General features: G+C 34.9%; 1 long non-coding RNA gene across 1 annotated transcript; it reads right to left on the reverse strand.

The window, feature by feature from the left end:
• Window positions 1-977: 977 nt before the first annotated feature.
• LOC107484342 (uncharacterized) lies at window positions 978-3,246 on the reverse strand. Its single transcript, XR_008008201.1, has 3 exons — window positions 1,906-3,246; window positions 1,438-1,833; window positions 978-1,332 (listed from the first exon to the last, which is right to left on the reverse strand). It is a non-coding gene; the product is annotated as an uncharacterized LOC107484342 (long non-coding RNA).
• Window positions 3,247-6,938: the final 3,692 nt, after the last annotated feature.

Below are 6,938 nucleotides of genomic sequence, written 5' to 3' on the forward strand. Positions count from 1 at the left end.
CGACAAGCTTTTTTTGGTTTTTTTTTCCTTTGTTAATATTTATTTATCTTTTTGGTTAATTAGAAAGTGGCTACGTGGAACGTTGATGTTTTGGGAAGTTCTACGTTTGTCGTTTGGGCAAATAAGTGCAACTCCAACGTCCCCGTATGAGTTCCTCTTCTCACATATGGAGACCATTATATTATACAGTTGGAGTAAAGGATTTTCGAGAATTCCTTCTTGTTTCTTTTGGATCAATGAAAGAAGTTCTTGTGAGGAGAAAATTTCAGCATCTAATAGTTTTTTTTTTGTCACTTGACAAGAGAATTCAGTTTTACCTGCCAAAAACAAATAATTATCTCCCCGAATCTCGTCTGCACACTACAAAAAAATTTGGTTATTACGGCGGTTTGAACTGCCATTATTACCTTGAATGGCGAATAACAAAAACCGCCGGAATTCAAAGCGCCATTTGGTTATTACAGCGGTTTTTAAAAAACCGCCACAATTCCCGTGGTTAAAATGGCGATTTTTTAACATGTTAAAATGGCGGTTTAAACCGCCGTTATTTTCGGATAAAACGGCATTTTTATGTTGGTTAAAACGGCGGTTCAAACCGCCATTATTTTCGATTAAAACGGTGGTTTTTGGTTGGTTAAAACGGCAGTTCAAACCGCCGTTATTTCCGGTTAAAACGGCATTTTTATGTTGGTTAAAACGGCGGTTCAAACCGCCGTTATTTTTGGATAAAACGGTGTTCTTTAATTGGTTAAAACGACGTTTGAAACCGACATTTTTACCGAGTTAAAATAGAATTTCATGTTTAAAACGGCATTCATGAACTGCTGTTTTTACCGAATAAAAAAAACATTTTTTATCGTTTAAAAAGGCATTTTTAACTATTATTTTTACCACGTTAAGCAAATGATTTTGTTTAAAATTTCATAATAACAAAAAATTATAACCCATAAACAAAATATTACATAACTCAAATAAAATATCAAACATAATATATGGTTTTTAGTATTAAAAATCAAAAGTAATAATTTCTATACAAATAATTAAGCAAATCATACCCACTAACTAATACTTTGAGAAGTATTAGCATAGAGACTGCTTAGGTTACTCAATAACCTCGACGGATCATAATTTGCAATAAAGACAGTTCTCTTTTCTTATTTTCGTACATGTAACTAGTTACTTGAACTTTGGTGCAGTGCCTAAACTTGAAACTATTATCCCCTTAACCTAATAGCTACCTGTATGTGGAACTGCTGCTGCATACTGAGTGTCCATAACATCGATCACACAGTTGGCTATAGCACTGGCATAGACTGAAGAACCTTCTATTATCTGCCTCAGTAAAATAGGCCATAGTTAAAATACAGAAGCATAACAATGTGATTCAAAAGATTTATGATTGCCCTTGTTAGTTTCATGTCAAAAAGAAATACCAACCTTGCTATTGAACAAGAAACTGTAATATTTGCCAACATGTCCACCTGCAACATGGTGAAGTTTCAACTGAAGTTCATCCAGAAACTTGGCGACTGAAAGCAGACAGTTAATCTTCTTCCTCTGGAAGAGTTTGATTGTAACATCATCATCAACAATCCGCACATCAACCTCGCTATCTTTCGATTTCCTTTGAAGCCATGAGGTCCTTATGCATCCATCTGGATTGCTGAAAGACTTTATGTTACAGCTCTCTGTAGCATCATCTTTCGCTTTCTACCTTTTGCATCTCTCCCTTTAATATCTTTTCTTCTCCAACAGTAATTTGAGCTCATTAACTATTCTGAGTAGCTCCCTTATGTATTCAATGACATCACCCACCACAGAGGCTCTATCCATCTGTTAATAGCAGATTCAACCTATTAGCTTGATTTGTAAAAATTAGTAAACAAGTTTATAAGTGTTTTATACTTTTGTGGGGCTTGGGATAAGACTCCTCAGGATTTTGTATTTGCCATTCAGTTGCTCTCTTCATTGTTTCTCAGTTGCAAAGTGTTTGGTGCCTTTTCCTTCCCTTTTTTTTTGCCGACAGAAGCCGTGACCCTGTTGAAGTTGAGCACTCCCACATCATACTTAACAGGGATATCAGTGATATTGAAAAGTGAAATTGATGCTGCATGCCGAAACTTGTGTCTTGGAGAATAAAATTTGTAGTCATCAGCTGAGATAGCTACTTCATTCCGACCTGTCAATCTCTTAAACCTAAAAACGATCAAAACAAGTCAAACCAAGTGTGCATTCCCTAGAGGCTCAAATAAATTAAGTAATAATCAACATTCAAAACTGTAGAAGCAAATTATCAGCAGATCAACATCATCATAAATATAGGAAAAGAACTAGGTCTGCTTATCAAAAAGTACACTGAGAGTAGAACTTGACACTATCATCGAATTGAACAACTCGCTCTAAGCCACAAGAGTGCTGGCAGTTGTTGTTGATTCATTGCAAAAGCAGATAACATAACAAGTATTAGAACACCACAACATTGTGACATACCCAAAAGAGAAAAAAATGAGTCAAAAGCACAATCTCATGATTAAAACGCTGATCCAAATTCTGTAGAATTGAGAACAAGTCACTATAAACAAATAGAAGCAGAATAAAGCCAAGCTAGGAATCAATGAAACAAATAACGGTGACCTAAACAAATAGAGATTTGCATGAGGCAAAATGCCAGCGAGAAATAGTATACTGCATTTTAATGAACTAATCCAAATTCAACTCCATTTTACAACTTTCTTCCTACAACCAACTATGAAATGGACCTCTTAGTAGACACTTAAAAGAAAAAAAATAAAAAAACAAGGGCCTCTGAGCTGAACATTAGAAAACAAGGACTTAAAATGGAGTTTTGCTTGGTGTGTCGATGGGGGCAGTTTGTATTATTTTTCATTAGGGAAGCTGTTAGAGGGTTATTTCACGGAAATCTATACTTATGGTGACAAATAGCACTGTATTAATGAAAAATAAAATAGTTGTTGGATTATTTATTTCATGAATAAGACAGCATAGCTTCACCCTTCATGTTCTTACTTCTTACATAGCGGGGCCTCCCAAGGTGTCGGTTACTATATAATACTCACATTATTCTTTTCTTTTGTGGTTTTCTTTTTTTCTTTTGTTTTTAAGGGGGTTGTTTCGGTAGTGACTAATATTGAATAAACACTCTTATGTCACGTTTATGCCTTATTACTAGAAATATAATAAGCTGGCAATAAGTGGGGTTTAAAAATATAATAGCTTAATTATTACTCTTTTTTTAGTTTAAAAGAAGATTTTAATGAGAAAGAATTAATACATAATTTGCAATTGATATAATGATGTGTATTGAAATTTGAAAGTAAGATGTAGCAGTGAAAAGTATTTAGAGAGAAAGAACATAGTACAAAAGATACAGCATGAACACATGACTAGAAAACATATAAGATTTTCAGAAATGCCACATAAGTTCAATACTCTTCCATACAGTACTATGGCCCCATTAATCTTGGAAACATTGCCCTTCCTTTTTTAAAAATTGATATACTTACAATTAAGAAGATTCTGAAGGAAACGGTTCATCCAAATCCATGTTCTTTTCAAGCGTTTTCCTTTTGTAGTTGTTAACTAAAACTCAGGCCTTGTAACACTTAGCATTTCGCTGAGACAATCTAAAAGACAAATCAAAACCTAATACTGAATTACTGAAAGATTCCCATCCATCTCAAAAACAAAAACAATAACAATAAATAAATAAATAAAACACACGGGTAGCTAGAATTAGAATTAAAAGGATTGGTCAAAAAAAGAAGAAAAGAAAAAACCTGAAGATCTTCAGGGAGGTACTCGTGTTTCATGGAAAGGTCCATAGCGCGCTTAAGGCGCTGGTGGCGCGCGTTGACTACCTCCTTCGGAAGCCAATTCAGTGTAACAAAACACGGAAGGCAAGCAGCTTTCTTGAGCAATTCTCGGCATGCGAACGCCGCCCCAGCTTCCGACGGATCAACACCGTAGAACATCGGCGCAACCTTCTGACCCTTACTGCTCTGACACTCTATTATCTTCTCCAATTCCTTCAACCACCACGTCGAATCCCCATAGCTTCTGGAGAAAACCACGATCGAGATTCTAGAATCTTTGATTGTCTTGAACAAAAAAAAGCATTCAAACAATTCATCAAACACGTGCTATACAAATCAGTAAATCACCAACGGAGAGCATATTTACAAATCAAAACCGTGAAGCAAATGCAAATTTGTATACATGCTTGTAAGAAGAAAATCGAAGGAATTTCATGAAGACCTTAGTCCCAATTTCTGCTAACAAAGAGAAAATCAAAACCTAGCATTAAAGAAATAGAAGTAGTAACAATTAGCAAATACAAAATATGAGTAATTAAAAGAAAAGAATGTGGATTTCTTTTTTGTTTTTCATAGAATCGCCAATAAAATATGATAGTATATGGCAGAACATCCCTCAGCATCATTAAAAAAAATAGTTATAGACCAAGATCAAATTAGTAGATATCACCTAAACCCCCCAAAACAAGTTCTGTATTGGCTAAGTTGCTAAAGATTAAAATATTAAAAATATTCACACAAGACTGACAACAGTGCAATTACTGGTTTTTAACTCATACCTGGTTTATAAAAATCAATATACATTGAGAAACTGACAAGGAGTGGCTTAATTTTTGAAGGGCCTGGCTCATCATCCTAGCCTGCATTGCCATGTATGCATCCCCCATTTCACCATCAAGCTCCCCTTTAGGAACAAGAGCAGCCACCTGTGAATGTAAAGACAGAAAATTTAGTAGACATATACCCAAATAAGATGGAGGAAGTAAAAAGAAAGAGATTAGAGGAACATTAAATTCATTCATTCTTTCACACTGTCAAGTCAGACTAGTAAGTCAATGAAAGATTTATAAGTACAAATTTCAAAATCTAAAATTTGGCCCTAGGTATGAGCTCAAAAGAGAATCCATTGGTGAACAGTTTCCAATTTTCTCCATGACAAATCTTTCCTCACTTATAACCAACGCAGAAATGATATATAATACAAGTAGCAGCATATATCTTTGAACATGAATAAAAACAGAATCAATCAAAAAATTCCCAGTGCTGATGAATCTTTTTATAAGAAGGCTATTTTGAGTTATTACCATAACTAAGTATAACTAAATGATAATACTGGCTAAAATCACATTCTATTGGTAAAAATTTTCTAGTTCTTATACTGATTTGGAAAATCCTATAATAGATAAAGACCTATGACTTAGAAACAATTCATCTCAATTATATCAACAAAGCAAAGAAGAATGAATAATGACCCAGGCACAAGAAATACATAAAGCATAAGCTCCTCAAAGAAAATATTAGACTCAAAGACAATAACACAAATACCTTATGGACAAGAAATTGCATGAAACATGTTTAAACTCAACTGATGAGAAAGATTACTAGAGAAATCATTTCAGAAACAGTTAAGTAATGCCATTGTTCTTTTAGATACTTCTTCATTGGCTTAGAAACAATTCATCTCAATCATATCAACAAAGCAAAGGTGAATGAATATTATCAAAATAACAGTAACCCAATCATAATCATAATCATAATCAGCTTATAGTTGTGTTAAGAATAAAAAATAATCTTAAGTTAATATTATCAAAAGTTAAGTTAAAATTATTTGAGTTTGCAATTTTAATTTGCAATTAAGTATGATATAAATAGAGAACAGGATCTCTATTTTAAGAGTAGTTATGACATACTGATAATAGGAAATTTCAGATCTAATTGCATGCTTAACTAAGGGCATTTTAATTTAGGAACAATACACATTTGTCCTAATTTCTTTTCTTCCTTTCAAGTTCAATGCAACAAATACATACTCTACATGAAATCTTTTTTTTTCTTTGTAATGGATAATAATGCGGAGCGAGGAAATAGGGAAAACAGAAAACAAAGAAAGAAGGAAGTACTTGCCTGCTTCTACAGAGCTGAAGAAGGACCTCATTATTATATGGATAATGGTTCTGAGTGTCCGTACAATCCAGAGCTTTCCTCTTCACCAAAATCAAAGCTTCAATGCTCCGCCATAGCGGATGTGGACTGTCGAGAAGTACACTCGCTACTACTACTCCACTACGATTCAAAATCCAGTGCCGGCCTGGATGAGATGAAAAATGAGTTTGTTTGGAATGTTGATCTCAAGAGTGAAGAGGAACAATTTTCTATTTTTTATTCTAGTCACAATTAGGTGCAAATGCTTGCCAAAAACCTAGGTTCTTATTTCAATTGCAATAACAGTAACTCAATCATAATCACAATCATAATCACATCAATAGCAATCTAAAACCACAATTACAAGTTTAAAATAAGATATAAACCAGATTCAACTGCACCTCATCTTATTCTTGCTGTTGCTGTTGATCTTGATACGCAAACGGTGGAACCACTCGCGATGAATCCTTGCATACGACCTAAAAGAAGCAAGCCGACCTTACTGATCCAGAACGAAAGGGAGGCACTGAGATTTTGGCGGAGAAGACATAGGGGACGGCAAGGAGAGGAAGCTGGAGGGGCCGTCACCGGACAAAATCGCCGCTAGAGAAGCTGTCGCGGGAGGAGATGTCATCTGAGAAGATCGTCGTTGGAGGAGATCGTCCGAGAACGCAAGAGGGAGAGGTCACTGCAGTAGCGCCGTACACGAGCTTCAACTTTCAACCAACTGAAGTAATGAACAAGTGTTTCTGAAACTAGGGATTTTCAATTTGTCATTTTATATACAAGTGATACCGGTGGTTCAAAACCGCCATAATGACTAAACCCGCCACCAAATTCAAATTTATTATCGGCAGCGACCAAAATTGCCATAATATCCAAATATTACGGCAGTTTTAAAGAACCGCCGTAATATAAATGCCATTTTAAACTTATTTTTTTGTAGTGGCAGTCTCTATCTTT

This window comes from Arachis duranensis, chromosome 4 (genome assembly GCF_000817695.3).
Source record: "Arachis duranensis cultivar V14167 chromosome 4, aradu.V14167.gnm2.J7QH, whole genome shotgun sequence".
Classification (NCBI taxonomy): domain Eukaryota; kingdom Viridiplantae; phylum Streptophyta; class Magnoliopsida; order Fabales; family Fabaceae; genus Arachis; species Arachis duranensis.